This window comes from Lissotriton vulgaris, chromosome 1_2 (genome assembly GCF_964263255.1).
Source record: "Lissotriton vulgaris chromosome 1_2, aLisVul1.2, whole genome shotgun sequence".
Lineage (NCBI taxonomy): Eukaryota > Metazoa > Chordata > Amphibia > Caudata > Salamandridae > Lissotriton > Lissotriton vulgaris.
This window is the reverse complement of record NC_141686.1, coordinates 228265933-228280770: the sequence shown is the minus strand read 5'-3', so window position 1 is coordinate 228280770 and position 14838 is coordinate 228265933. Positions and strand designations below refer to the sequence as shown.

The window sequence follows — 14838 nt, the reverse complement described above, 5'->3', positions numbered from 1 at the left end:
CATCACCAGAAACATTTACCAAAATGGCAGTAAAAGAAAGTCTACTTAAACAGAGACTGTTTGCTTTGAAAATGTTGCATAGTCTATGCCCAAGAGGAAATTCCCAATGATACTGCTGAAAATGTAATTTAGGAGTTAGTAATAGTATTTGGCCCTTTATTAATTTCACAGTGTCATTTTAAGCACGTGATTTCTATGTCATCCGAAAATGAGATAGTACAAATTTCAGGAGTTAAAATGGATTACGTGTGCTGCTGAAATTTCAAATGCTTAAAATATCAATTCATTATTAAACTCTAGAATATTGATTGCTAATATATGTAATTATATAAATATACAAAGTGTAGGTCAGTGTACGTCCACATTTGTTTAGCTGATTTTAAGGTAGAGTATAGCAGAGCCTGGATAGCTCAGTCGGTAGAGCATCAGACTTTTAATCTGAGGGTCCAGGGTTCAAGTCCCTGTTCAGGCGGTTGTTCCCTTTGAAGAAAAAGTACTCTAATTGTATGCTCTTTTTGTGGACCCCTGCATGACGAATAAGATATTCCATTACTAAAATTGCAAAAACGTCTTTCATGGAGTTGTGAAATAAACATCTGTCTCACATATTATGTGCCATTTGACTAAACTTAAGTCGTACGTAGATTTACCAATGGTATCATGTAGTCTGAGACTGTGAATATCATTTCACCAATTCAATATTCAAAATATAGCCATGGTTATAGTATCAAATGAACTTTATAAAGCTGATCAACAGCTAATAGCTCATTATTTAATTTCAGAACATCTCTGCACCTCATTATCGCAGATTGGCTCTGTGGCGCAATGGATAGCGCATTGGACTTCTAGGTGAATGTAAAAAAGATATTCAAAGGTTGTGGGTTCGAATCCCACCAGAGTCAGTTTTATCCCTGTTACCCTGTTATCCCAAGTACCAATTCATTATTATATTCTCTGTATTTAGTACTAATACCGGCAACCATCTTAACCCTTTGCGTGCTGATGACAGAACGGTTCCGTCATCAGCTACGGGTGAGCTGTGCTGATGACGAAACCGTTCCGTCATGACTCCGCCCGCGCAAGGCGGAGTCAGCACACGTGGAAAATACGCCCCGCACGCAAGGGGTTAAAAAACGTAGTGATAGTTGGGACACTTCCTAATGTTTATAATGTCATTTTGTGGGGTGCTGCCTCAGAGCCTGGATAGCTCAGTCGGTATAGCATCAGACTTTTAATCTGAGGGCCCAGGGTTCAAGTCCCTGTTCAGGCGGCTTGGTTAAAGAAAATGTATATCAATTGCATACTCTTTTCAGGATCCAATGAATGGGAAGTCCAATTACAGATGGTTCAAAAAAGTCTTGATCGAGTTCTTACATACCCATCTGTGCTCTACTTTCTTTGACAAGGGTTAAGAAGACTTACCCAAACTGTATCATGTAGTTTGACATGTTGATTATCTTTTATCCAATTCAATGTTCAAAATGTAAGCTAGTGTCCGATTAATTTGATAAAGTTGGTCAACAACTTATAGGTCATCTTTTTATTTGTGAATCTCTGATCACCTTGTTGAATCAGGTCGGATCTCTGGTGCAATGGATTGCGGCTTGGAGTCCTAGGCGAATGTAGCAAAAGCATTCAAACGCTAAGGGTTCGAACACCAACTGGGTCAATTTTATCCCTCCTCTATTTTATAACTAATTGAAACAGTAACCAGCAATCCTGCTTCTCCATCACCAGAAACATTTACCAAAATGGCAGTAAAAGAAAGTCTACTTAAACAGAGACTGTTTGCTTTGAAAATGTTGCATAGTCTATGCCCAAGAGGAAATTCCCAATGATACTGCTGAAAATGTAATTTAGGAGTTAGTAATAGTATTTGGCCCTTTATTAATTTCACAGTGTCATTTTAAGCACGTGATTTCTATGTCATCCGAAAATGAGATAGTACAAATTTCAGGAGTTAAAATGGATTACGTTTGCTGCTGAAATTTCAAATGCTTAAAATATCAATTCATTATTAAACTCTAGAATATTGATTGCTAATATATGTAATTATATAAATATACAAAGTGTAGGTCAGTGTACGTCCACATTTGTTTAGCTGATTTTAAGGTAGAGTATAGCAGAGCCTGGATAGCTCAGTCGGTAGAGCATCAGACTTTTAATCTGAGGGTCCAGGGTTCAAGTCCCTGTTCAGGCGGTTGTTTCCTTTAAAGAAAAAGTACTCTAATTGTATGCTCTTTTTGTGGACCCCTGCATGACGAATAAGATATTCCATTACTAAAATTGCAAAAACGTCTTTCATGGAGTTGTGAAATAAACATCTGTCTCACATATTATGTGCCATTTGACTAAACTTAAGTCGTACGTAGATTTACCAATGGTATCATGTAGTCTGAGACTGTGAATATCATTTCCCCAATTCAATATTCAAAATATAGCCATGGTTATAGTATCAAATGAACTTTATAAAGCTGATCAACAGCTAATAGCTCATTATTTCATTGCAGAACATCTCTGCACCTCATTATCGCAGATTGGCTCTGTGGCGCAATGGATAGCGCATTGGACTTCTAGGTGAATGTAAAAAAGATATTCAAAGGTTGTGGGTTCGAATCCCACCAGAGTCAGTTTTATCCCTGTTACCCTGTTATCCCAAGTACCAATTCATTATAATATATGGCTGAGATACCCGCCACCCCCTCTCAACACAATCCCCAAATGAGGGAAACCGGAAACAGTTCTTGAAGTTTTTGGAAGTGGGAGGGAGTGACCCTCCCGGCCGTATTTATTAAAACAAAAAAAATTAAAACATTTAAACATTAATGTACAATTTCATACCACACTGCGATGTTTGGCTAACCTTAACAGATTCTCTAATACAGAGGTTCTCCTAGCCGATCTAACATCCTACAAAACATTTACTTGAAATATTGAAATTGTACATCCTAACGTTTAAGGGCCAACAGCAAGGTCGTAACCGGTGTCAAGATCCCTAACCAGACATACCCCGCCCACTTGGGAGGGGCGACAGCACTGAGGCGTACTCACGTGCAACTACTACAATTTCCCTTGTCTTGACGGGGGCACTTATCAACTCGACGCCAGTTAAAGGTCGTTCGAAGACTCGTGTGAGGTATCTAGAAGGTATCGTAGACCTCCCCCCAACCCCACACAACTTACCGCATCTGCCGTCGCAGATGTCACTGGCCCCGGGAAATTCCCCAGGAGGGGGCTGTAACCCCTCCTACACAGGAAGGGGCCTTGACCGCCTTTCCTCTTCTTCCGGCGACCCATCCTTAGAAGGGACCGCCTCCCCGTTGAGGGGCCAAAGGCCACCTCCCCCGAGCGCTCCCATCCGTGTTGGGTGACGCCCACTCATAGGGATCTTCCAATTAGTGCTCACCGATCATGACCTTACCGCCTACCGACTGAAATAAATACGACAAGTGCTAACTAAACGAAACTACATTGGCCATTATGACCGAAAAACCTGTGTCTAAATGGACCTTAAATCCGACATTCTTTAATCATCAACTTGTAACATTATACCAATCTTTATTACACATCAAATATCAACATAACACCAAAACAACCTGAAAACGAAATAGATTACTGATCAACTTTATTAAAACAACTAGCTGTCCTCAGGGGCTGGTGGGTGGGTCAAAATTGGCTCTTCGTTCCGTCTCGAGCTCACGTGCAGCGGGGAGGTGCAGCTTCAGAGCACAGGAACAAGAGGATGTCTTCTGGTCTTGCGTCTCTTTTTATCCATCTTCAGGGCGGGCGTAAACCCGCCCCTGCCTGCCCCGAGGGCGTGGCCGGCGGCGTCCGTGTCTAGGCCAGCCCACTCAAGGGCGGGAAAAAGCGCGCCCCGGCTACGCCGCTTCGGGCATACCAGCCGAGACGCGCCTCCCGCCCAAAAATGGCTTCCCGGGGGATCGAGGCACTCTGCCATACGTTCGGGGGGACCGAGTGGTCGCCCCTTTCCATATGGCTGAGATACCCGCCACCCCCTCTCAACACAATCCCCAAATGAGGGAAACCGGAAACAGTTCTTGAAGTTTTTGGAAGTGGGAGGGAGTGACCCTCCCGGCCGTATTTATTAAAACAAAAAATTAAAACATTTAAACATTAATGTACAATTTCATACCACACTGCGATGTTTGGCTAACCTTAACAGATTCTCTAATACAGAGGTTCTCCTAGCCGATCTAACATCCTACAAAACATTTACTTGAAATATTGAAATTGTACATCCTAACGTTTAAGGGCCAACGGCAAGGTCGTAACCGGTGTCAAGATCCCTAACCAGACATACCCCGCCCACTTGGGAGGGGCGACAGCACTGAGGCGTACTCACGTGCAACTACTACAATTTCCCTTGTCTTGACGGGGGCACTTATCAACTCGACGCCAGTTAAAGGTCGTTCGAAGACTCGTGTGAGGTATCTAGAAGGTATCGTAGACCTCCCCCCAACCCCACACAACTTACCGCATCTGCCGTCGCAGATGTCACTGGCCCCGGGAAATTCCCCAGGAGGGGGCTGTAACCCCTCCTACACAGGAAGGGGCCTTGACCGCCTTTCCTCTTCTTCCGGCGACCCATCCTTAGAAGGGACCGCCTCCCCGTTGAGGGGCCAAAGGCCACCTCCCCCGAGCGCTCCCATCCGTGTTGGGTGACGCCCACTCATAGGGATCTTCCAATTAGTGCTCACCGATCATGACCTTACCGCCACAGGCCGGATAGTTGACCGGCTATCCGGACCCCCCAAAAAACTCCTACCTAAAGGTCATGTTTCAAAGATTTCAACCATGCTAAGAGGTCCCCTAAGAACAACTCATTCCCCAGCCAAGACAAATGGACACCATCCCCCGAATACATCCTGTCATCATTAATACAGCTATGAGAAATAGAATGCAATGTCCTGGAACGGAACAACCTACTCACTTTATTGTTAAGCTTTCTAACAGAGTGATTCAAAGCAGGTATAGAGATAGCCCCCCGCCACACCTTTCGTGGAATCAAATGGGACCATGCAATTGTGCACCCCGGAACTCTCCTCGCCAACCAACTTACAGTGGAAAGCATTGCCTCCAGGAGTAGTCGTCTACCGATGGTGACCAAATCATTGCCCCCAACATGCACTATCACTATAGACGGCGGTGACCTTGTCCGCCCTAACAAACCCTCAAAGAATGTTTGAAACTGGTCAATACAGAGACCGCCCCTTCCGTAGAAGGACATCCTGTACCCGTATTCCCCAGCTACGTGAATCATGTCACCTGCTTTGAATACGTCCGCGGCACGCCTCACGTATGAGTGGCCCACGACCCACACCTCCTTTCTCACAGCCGGTGATGTCTGACCGCTGGCCCGGTGTAGGGTCGACTGCATAGTCCGCCCCGCCTCGTAGGCTTGCGTAACTGAAACCAAACAAAAAACAAGAAGCGTGAGTACAAAGTACATAATTACAGCTTCACAACATGTGCAACCGCACATATCTTTTATAACAATTGGAGGACCAACGCCCCATTCGTTTCACTTGCTCAACATTAAGACCCCTGGCTGTAGCTTCCGTAGCAGCCCCTATCCGAAAGGAATGGGTCCCAAATTCGCCCGGGTTCAAGCCCGCAGCGGCAACTGACATCGCAAGCACCCGCTGAAACTGAAATTTCGTCAGTGGGGTGGCGTCCGCGTGTCTTAACAAAGTCCCCCCCCATGATGCCACCCTTCGTGCTAGGTAATCCTCTAAACACTTTACCGGACAGTCGGTAGAGCGTCAGACTTTTAATCTGAGGGCCCAGGGTTCAAGTCCCTGTTCAGGCGGCTTGGTTAAAGAAAATGTATATCAATTGCATACTCTTTTCAGGATCCAATGAATGGGAAGTCCAATTACAGATGGTTCAAAAAAGTCTTGATCGAGTCCTTACATACCCATCTGTGCTCTACTTTCTTTGACAAGGGTTAAGAAGACTTACCCAAACTGTATCATGTAGTTTGACATGTTGATTATCTTTTATCCAATTCAATGTTCAAAATGTAAGCTAGTGTCCGATTAATTTGATAAAGTTGGTCAACAACTTATAGGTCATCTTTTTATTTGTGAATCTCTGATCACCTTGTTGAATCAGGTCGGATCTCTGATGCAATGGATTGCGGCTTGGAGTCCTAGGCGAATGTAGCAAAAGCATTCAAACGCTAAGGGTTCGAACACCAACTGGGTCAATTTTATCCCTCCTCTATTTTATAACTAATTGAAACAGTAACCAGCAATCCTGCTTCTCCATCACCAGAAACATTTACCAAAAGGGCAGTGAAAGAAAGTCTACTTAAACAGAGACAGTTTGCTTTGAAAATGTTGCATAGTCTATGCCCAAGAGGAAATTCCCAATGATACTGCTGAAAATGTAATTTAGGAGTTAGTAATAGTATTTGGCCCTTTATTAATTTCACAGTGTCATTTTAAGCACGTGATTTCTATGCCATCCGAAAATGAGATAGTACAAATTTCAGGAGTTAAAATGGATTACGTGTGCTGCTGAAATTTCAAATGCTTAAAATATCAATTCATTATTAAACTCTAGAATATTCATTGCTAATATATGTAATTATATAAATATACAAAGTGTAGGTCAGTGTACGTCCACATTTGTTTAGCTGATTTTAAGGTAGAGTATAGCAGAGCCTGGATAGCTCAGTCGGTAGAGCATCAGACTTTTAATCTGAGGGTCCAGGGTTCAAGTCCCTGCTCAGGCGGTTGTTTCCTTTAAAGAAAAAGTACTATAATTGTATGCTCTTTTTGTGGACCCCTGCATGATGAATAAGATATTCCATTACTAAAATTGCAAAAACGTCTTTCATGGAGTTGTGAAATACACATCTGTCTCACATATTATGTGCCATTTGACTAAACTTAAGTCGTACGTAGATTTACCAATGGTATCATGTAGTCTGAGACGGTGAATATCATTTCACCAATTCAATATTCAAAATATAGCCATGGTTATAGTATCAAATGAACTTTATAAAGCTGATCAACAGCTAAAGCTCATTATTTCATTTCGGAACATCTCTGCACCTCATTATAGCAGATTGGCTCTGTGGCGCAATGGATAGCGCATTGGACTTCCAGGTGAATGTAAAAAAGATATTCAAAGGTTGTGGTTTCGAATCCCACCAGAGTCAGTTTTATCCCTGTTACCCTGTTATCCCAAGTACCAATTCATTATTATATTCTCTGTATTTAGTACTAATACCGGCAACCATCTTAACCCCTTGCGTGCTGATGACAGAACGGTTCCGTCATCAGCTACGGGTGAGCTGTGCTGATGATGAAACCGTTCCGTCATGACTCCGCCCGCGCAAGGCGGAGTCAGCACAGGCGGAAAATACGCCCCGCACGCAAGGGGTTAAAAAACGTAGTGATAGTTGGGACACTTCCTAATGTTGATAATGTCATTTTGTGGGGTGCTGCCTCAGAGCCTGGATAGCTCAGTCGGTAGAGCATCAGACTTTTAATCTGAGGGCCCAGGGTTCAAGTCCCTGTTAAAGCGGCTTGGTTAAAGAAAATGTATATCAATTGCATACTCTTTTCAGGATCCAATGAATGGGAAGTCCAATTACAGATGGTTCAAAAAAGTCTTGATCGAGTCCTTACATACCCATCTGTGCTCTACTTTCTTTGACAAGGGTTAAGAAGACTTACCCAAACTGTATCATGTAGTTTGACATGTTGATTATCTTTTATCCAATTCAATGTTCAAAATGTAACTAGTGTCCGATTAATTTGATAAAGTTGGTCAACAACTTATAGGTCATCTTTTTATTTGTGAATCTCTGATCACCTTGTTGAATCAGGTCGGATCTCTGATGCAATGGATTGCGGCTTGGAGTCCTAGGCGAATGTAGCAAAAGCATTCAAACGCTAAGGGTTCGAACACCAATTGGGTCAATTTGATCCCTCCTCTATTTTATAACTAATTGAAACAGTAACCAGCAATCCTGCTTCTCCATCACCAAAAACATTTACCAAAATGGCAGTGAAAGAAAGTCTACTTAAACAGAGACTGTTTGCTTTGAAAATGTTGCATAGTCTATGCCCAAGAGGAAATTCCCAATGATACTGCTGAAAATGTAATTCAGGAGTTAGTAATAGTATTTGGCCCTTTATTAATTTCACAGTGTCATTTTAAACACGTGATTTCTATGTCATCCGAAAATGAGATAGTACAAATTTCAGGAGTTAAAATGGATTACGTGTGCTGCTGAAATTTCAAATGCTTAAAATATCAATTCAATATTAAACTCTAGAATATTCATTGCTAATATATGTAAATATATAAATATACAAAGTGTAGGTCAGTGTACGTCCACATTTGTTTAGCTGATTTTAAGGTAGAGTATAGCAGAGCCTGGATAGCTCAGTCGGTAGAGCATCAGACTTTTAATCTGAGGGTCCAGGGTTCAAGTCCCTGCTCAGGCGGTTGTTTCCTTTAAAGAAAAAGTACTCTAATTGTATGCTCTTTTTGTGGACCCCTGCATGATGAATAAGATATTCCATTACTAAAATTGCAAAAACGTCTTTCATGGAGTTGTGAAATACACATCTGTCTCACATATTATGTGCCATTTGACTAAACTTAAGTCGTACGTAGATTTACCAATGGTATCATGTAGTCTGAGACGGTGAATATCATTTCACCAATTCAATATTCAAAATATAGCCATGGTTATAGTATCAAACGAACTTTATAAAGCTGATCAACAGCTAAAGCTCATTATTTCATTTCGGAACATCTCTGCACCTCATTATAGCAGATTGGCTCTGTGGCGCAATGGATAGCGCATTGGACTTCTAGGTGAATGTAAAAAGGATATTCAAAGGTTGTGGGTTCGAATCCCACCAGAGTCAGTTTGATCCCTGTTACCCTGTTATCCCAAGTACCAATTCATTATTATATTCTCTGTATTTAGTACTAATACCGGCAACCATCTTAACCCCTTGCGTGCTGATGACAGAACGGTTCCGTCATCAGCTACGGGTGAGCTGTGCTGATGACGAAACCGTTCCGTCATGACTCCGCCCGCGCAAGGCGGAGTCAGCACAGGCGGAAAATACGCCCCGCACGCAAGGGGTTAAAAAACGTAGTGATAGTTGGGACACTTCCTAATGTTGATAATGTCATTTTGTGGGGTGCTGCCTCAGAGCCTGGATAGCTCAGTCGGTAGAGCATCAGACTTTTAATCTGAGGGCCCAGGGTTCAAGTCCCTGTTCAGGCGGCTTGGTTAAAGAAAATGTATATCAATTGCACACTCTTTTCAGGATCCAATGAATGGGAAGTCCAATTACAGATGGTTCAAAAAAGTCTTGATCGAGTCCTTACATACCCATCTGTGCTCTATTTTCTTTGACAAGGGTTAAGAAGACTTACCCAAACTGTATCATGTAGTTTGACATGTTGATTATCTTTTATCCAATTCAATGTTCAAAATGTAACTAGTGTCCGATTAATTTGATAAAGTTGGTCAACAACTTATAGGTCATCTTTTTATTTGTGAATCTCTGATCACCTTGTTGAATCAGGTCGGATCTCTGATGCAATGGATTGCGGCTTGGAGTCCTAAGCGAATGTAGCAAAAGCATTCAAACGCTAAGGGTTCGAACACCAATTGGGTCAATTTGATCCCTCCTCTATTTTATAACTAATTGAAACAGTAACCAGCAATCCTGCTTCTCCATCACCAGAAACATTTACCAAAAGGGCAGTGAAAGAAAGTCTACTTAAACAGAGACAGTTTGCTTTGAAAATGTTGCATAGTCTATGCCCAAGAGGAAATTCCCAATGATACTGCTGAAAATGTAATTCAGGAGTTAGTAATAGTATTTGGCCCTTTATTAATTTCACAGTGTCATTTTAAACACGTGATTTCTATGTCATCCGAAAATGAGATAGTACAAATTTCAGGAGTTAAAATGGATTACGTGTGCTGCTGAAATTTCAAATGCTTAAAATATCAATTCATTATTAAACTCTAGAATATTCATTGCTAATATATGTAATTATATAAATATACAAAGTGTAGGTCAGTGTACGTCCACATTTGTTTAGCTGATTTTAAGGTAGAGTATAGCAGAGCCTGGATAGCTCAGTCGGTAGAGCATCAGACTTTTAATCTGAGGGTCCAGGGTTCAAGTCCCTGTTCAGGCGGTTGTTTCCTTTAAAGAAAAAGTACTCTAATTGTATGCTCTTTTTGTGGACCCCTGCATGACGAATAAGATATTCCATTACTAAAATTGCAAAAACGTCTTTCATGGAGTTGTGAAATAAACATCTGTCTCACATATTATGTGCCATTTGACTAAACTTAAGTCGTACGTAGATTTACCAATGGTATCATGTAGTCTGAGACTGTGAATATCATTTCACCAATTCAATATTCAAAATATAGCCATGGTTATAGTATCAAATGAACTTTATAAAGCTGATCAACAGCTAATAGCTCATTATTTCATTGCAGAACATCTCTGCACCTCATTATCGCAGATTGGCTCTGTGGCGCAATGGATAGCGCATTGGACTTCTAGGTGAATGTAAAAAAGATATTCAAAGGTTGTGGGTTCGAATCCCACCAGAGTCAGTTTTATCCCTGTTACCCTGTTATCCCAAGTACCAATTCATTATAATATATGGCTGAGATACCCGCCACCCCCTCTCAACACAATCCCCAAATGAGGGAAACCGGAAACAGTTCTTGAAGTTTTTGGAAGTGGGAGGGAGTGACCCTCCCGGCCGTATTTATTAAAACAAAAAAAATTAAAACATTTAAACATTAATGTACAATTTCATACCACACTGCGATGTTTGGCTAACCTTAACAGATTCTCTAATACAGAGGTTCTCCTAGCCGATCTAACATCCTACAAAACATTTACTTGAAATATTGAAATTGTACATCCTAACGTTTAAGGGCCAACGGCAAGGTCGTAACCGGTGTCAAGATCCCTAACCAGACATACCCCGCCCACTTGGGAGGGGCGACAGCACTGAGGCGTACTCACGTGCAACTACTACAATTTCCCTTGTCTTGACGGGGGCACTTATCAACTCGACGCCAGTTAAAGGTCGTTCGAAGACTCGTGTGAGGTATCTAGAAGGTATCGTAGACCTCCCCCCAACCCCACACAACTTACCGCATCTGCCGTCGCAGATGTCACTGGCCCCGGGAAATTCCCCAGGAGGGGGCTGTAACCCCTCCTACACAGGAAGGGGCCTTGACCGCCTTTCCTCTTCTTCCGGCGACCCATCCTTAGAAGGGACCGCCTCCCCGTTGAGGGGCCAAAGGCCACCTCCCCCGAGCGCTCCCATCCGTGTTGGGTGACGCCCACTCATAGGGATCTTCCAATTAGTGCTCACCGATCATGACCTTACCGCCTACCGACTGAAATAAATACGACAAGTGCTAACTAAACGAAACTACATTGGCCATTATGACCGAAAAACCTGTGTCTAAATGGACCTTAAATCCGACATTCTTTAATCATCAACTTGTAACATTATACCAATCTTTATTACACATCAAATATCAACATAACACCAAAACAACCTGAAAACGAAATAGATTACTGATCAACTTTATTAAAACAACTAGCTGTCCTCAGGGGCTGGTGGGTGGGTCAAAATTGGCTCTTCGTTCCGTCTCGAGCTCACGTGCAGCGGGGAGGTGCAGCTTCAGAGCACAGGAACAAGAGGATGTCTTCTGGTCTTGCGTCTCTTTTTATCCATCTTCAGGGCGGGCGTAAACCCGCCCCTGCCTGCCCCGAGGGCGTGGCCGGCGGCGTCCGTGTCTAGGCCAGCCCACTCAAGGGCGGGAAAAAGCGCGCCCCGGCTACGCCGCTTCGGGCATACCAGCCGAGACGCGCCTCCCGCCCAAAAATGGCTTCCCGGGGGATCGAGGCACTCTGCCATACGTTCGGGGGGACCGAGTGGTCGCCCCTTTCCATATGGCTGAGATACCCGCCACCCCCTCTCAACACAATCCCCAAATGAGGGAAACCGGAAACAGTTCTTGAAGTTTTTGGAAGTGGGAGGGAGTGACCCTCCCGGCCGTATTTATTAAAACAAAAAATTAAAACATTTAAACATTAATGTACAATTTCATACCACACTGCGATGTTTGGCTAACCTTAACAGATTCTCTAATACAGAGGTTCTCCTAGCCGATCTAACATCCTACAAAACATTTACTTGAAATATTGAAATTGTACATCCTAACGTTTAAGGGCCAACGGCAAGGTCGTAACCGGTGTCAAGATCCCTAACCAGACATACCCCGCCCACTTGGGAGGGGCGACAGCACTGAGGCGTACTCACGTGCAACTACTACAATTTCCCTTGTCTTGACGGGGGCACTTATCAACTCGACGCCAGTTAAAGGTCGTTCGAAGACTCGTGTGAGGTATCTAGAAGGTATCGTAGACCTCCCCCCAACCCCACACAACTTACCGCATCTGCCGTCGCAGATGTCACTGGCCCCGGGAAATTCCCCAGGAGGGGGCTGTAACCCCTCCTACACAGGAAGGGGCCTTGACCGCCTTTCCTCTTCTTCCGGCGACCCATCCTTAGAAGGGACCGCCTCCCCGTTGAGGGGCCAAAGGCCACCTCCCCCGAGCGCTCCCATCCGTGTTGGGTGACGCCCACTCATAGGGATCTTCCAATTAGTGCTCACCGATCATGACCTTACCGCCACAGGCCGGATAGTTGACCGGCTATCCGGACCCCCCAAAAAACTCCTACCTAAAGGTCATGTTTCAAAGATTTCAACCATGCTAAGAGGTCCCCTAAGAACAACTCATTCCCCAGCCAAGACAAATGGACACCATCCCCCGAATACATCCTGTCATCATTAATACAGCTATGAGAAATAGAATGCAATGTCCTGGAACGGAACAACCTACTCACTTTATTGTTAAGCTTTCTAACAGAGTGATTCAAAGCAGGTATAGAGATAGCCCCCCGCCACACCTTTCGTGGAATCAAATGGGACCATGCAATTGTGCACCCCGGAACTCTCCTCGCCAACCAACTTACAGTGGAAAGCATTGCCTCCAGGAGTAGTCGTCTACCGATGGTGACCAAATCATTGCCCCCAACATGCACTATCACTATAGACGGCGGTGACCTTGTCCGCCCTAACAAACCCTCAAAGAATGTTTGAAACTGGTCAATACAGAGACCGCCCCTTCCGTAGAAGGACATCCTGTACCCGTATTCCCCAGCTACGTGAATCATGTCACCTGCTTTGAATACGTCCGCGGCACGCCTCACGTATGAGTGGCCCACGACCCACACCTCCTTTCTCACAGCCGGTGATGTCTGACCGCTGGCCCGGTGTAGGGTCGACTGCATAGTCCGCCACGCCTCGTAGGCTTGCGTAACTGAAACCAAACAAAAAACAAGAAGCGTGAGTACAAAGTACATAATTACAGCTTCACAACATGTGCAACCGCACATATCTTTTATAACAATTGGAGGACCAACGCCCCATTCGTTTCACTTGCTCAACATTAAGACCCCTGGCTGTAGCTTCCGTAGCAGCCCCTATCCGAAAGGAATGGGTCCCAAATTCGCCCGGGTTCAAGCCCGCAGCGGCAACTGACATCGCAAGCACCCGCTGAAACTGAAATTTCGTCAGTGGGGTGGCGTCCGCGTGTCTTAACAAAGTCCCCCCCCATGATGCCACCCTTCGTGCTAGGTAATCCTCTAAACACTTTACCGGACAGTCGGTAGAGCGTCAGACTTTTAATCTGAGGGCCCAGGGTTCAAGTCCCTGTTCAGGCGGCTTGGTTAAAGAAAATGTATATCAATTGCATACTCTTTTCAGGATCCAATGAATGGGAAGTCCAATTACAGATGGTTCAAAAAAGTCTTGATCGAGTCCTTACATACCCATCTGTGCTCTACTTTCTTTGACAAGGGTTAAGAAGACTTACCCAAACTGTATCATGTAGTTTGACATGTTGATTATCTTTTATCCAATTCAATGTTCAAAATGTAAGCTAGTGTCCGATTAATTTGATAAAGTTGGTCAACAACTTATAGGTCATCTTTTTATTTGTGAATCTCTGATCACCTTGTTGAATCAGGTCGGATCTCTGATGCAATGGATTGCGGCTTGGAGTCCTAGGCGAATGTAGCAAAAGCATTCAAACGCTAAGGGTTCGAACACCAACTGGGTCAATTTTATCCCTCCTCTATTTTATAACTAATTGAAACAGTAACCAGCAATCCTGCTTCTCCATCACCAGAAACATTTACCAAAAGGGCAGTGAAAGAAAGTCTACTTAAACAGAGACAGTTTGCTTTGAAAATGTTGCATAGTCTATGCCCAAGAGGAAATTCCCAATGATACTGCTGAAAATGTAATTTAGGAGTTAGTAATAGTATTTGGCCCTTTATTAATTTCACAGTGTCATTTTAAGCACGTGATTTCTATGCCATCCGAAAATGAGATAGTACAAATTTCAGGAGTTAAAATGGATTACGTGTGCTGCTGAAATTTCAAATGCTTAAAATATCAATTCATTATTAAACTCTAGAATATTCATTGCTAATATATGTAATTATATAAATATACAAAGTGTAGGTCAGTGTACGTCCACATTTGTTTAGCTGATTTTAAGGTAGAGTATAGCAGAGCCTGGATAGCTCAGTCGGTAGAGCATCAGACTTTTAATCTGAGGGTCCAGGGTTCAAGTCCCTGCTCAGGCGGTTGTTTCCTTTAAAGAAAAAGTACTATAATTGTATGCTCTTTTTGTGGACCCCTGCATGATGAAT

General features: G+C 43.4%; 8 non-coding genes across 8 annotated transcripts; all 8 read left to right on the top strand.

Moving 5' to 3' along the window:
• The first annotated feature begins 399 nt into the window (after window positions 1-399).
• On the top strand, window positions 400-472 carry TRNAK-UUU (transfer RNA lysine (anticodon UUU)). The gene has a single exon. It is a non-coding gene; the product is annotated as a tRNA-Lys (tRNA).
• Window positions 473-811: 339 nt separating this feature from the next.
• TRNAR-UCU (transfer RNA arginine (anticodon UCU)) lies at window positions 812-902 on the top strand. Its single transcript is given in 2 exon segments — window positions 812-848; window positions 867-902. It is a non-coding gene; the product is annotated as a tRNA-Arg (tRNA).
• A 1225-nt stretch (window positions 903-2127) lies between these two features.
• On the top strand, window positions 2128-2200 carry TRNAK-UUU (transfer RNA lysine (anticodon UUU)). The gene has a single exon. It is a non-coding gene; the product is annotated as a tRNA-Lys (tRNA).
• Window positions 2201-2539: 339 nt separating this feature from the next.
• On the top strand, window positions 2540-2630 carry TRNAR-UCU (transfer RNA arginine (anticodon UCU)). The gene is given in 2 exon segments: window positions 2540-2576; window positions 2595-2630. It is a non-coding gene; the product is annotated as a tRNA-Arg (tRNA).
• Window positions 2631-8824: 6194 nt separating this feature from the next.
• Window positions 8825-8915, top strand: TRNAR-UCU (transfer RNA arginine (anticodon UCU)). The gene is given in 2 exon segments: window positions 8825-8861; window positions 8880-8915. It is a non-coding gene; the product is annotated as a tRNA-Arg (tRNA).
• Window positions 8916-9210: 295 nt separating this feature from the next.
• Window positions 9211-9283, top strand: TRNAK-UUU (transfer RNA lysine (anticodon UUU)). The gene has a single exon. It is a non-coding gene; the product is annotated as a tRNA-Lys (tRNA).
• Window positions 9284-10139: 856 nt separating this feature from the next.
• Window positions 10140-10212, top strand: TRNAK-UUU (transfer RNA lysine (anticodon UUU)). The gene has a single exon. It is a non-coding gene; the product is annotated as a tRNA-Lys (tRNA).
• Window positions 10213-10551: 339 nt separating this feature from the next.
• TRNAR-UCU (transfer RNA arginine (anticodon UCU)) lies at window positions 10552-10642 on the top strand. Its single transcript is given in 2 exon segments — window positions 10552-10588; window positions 10607-10642. It is a non-coding gene; the product is annotated as a tRNA-Arg (tRNA).
• Window positions 10643-14838: the final 4196 nt, after the last annotated feature.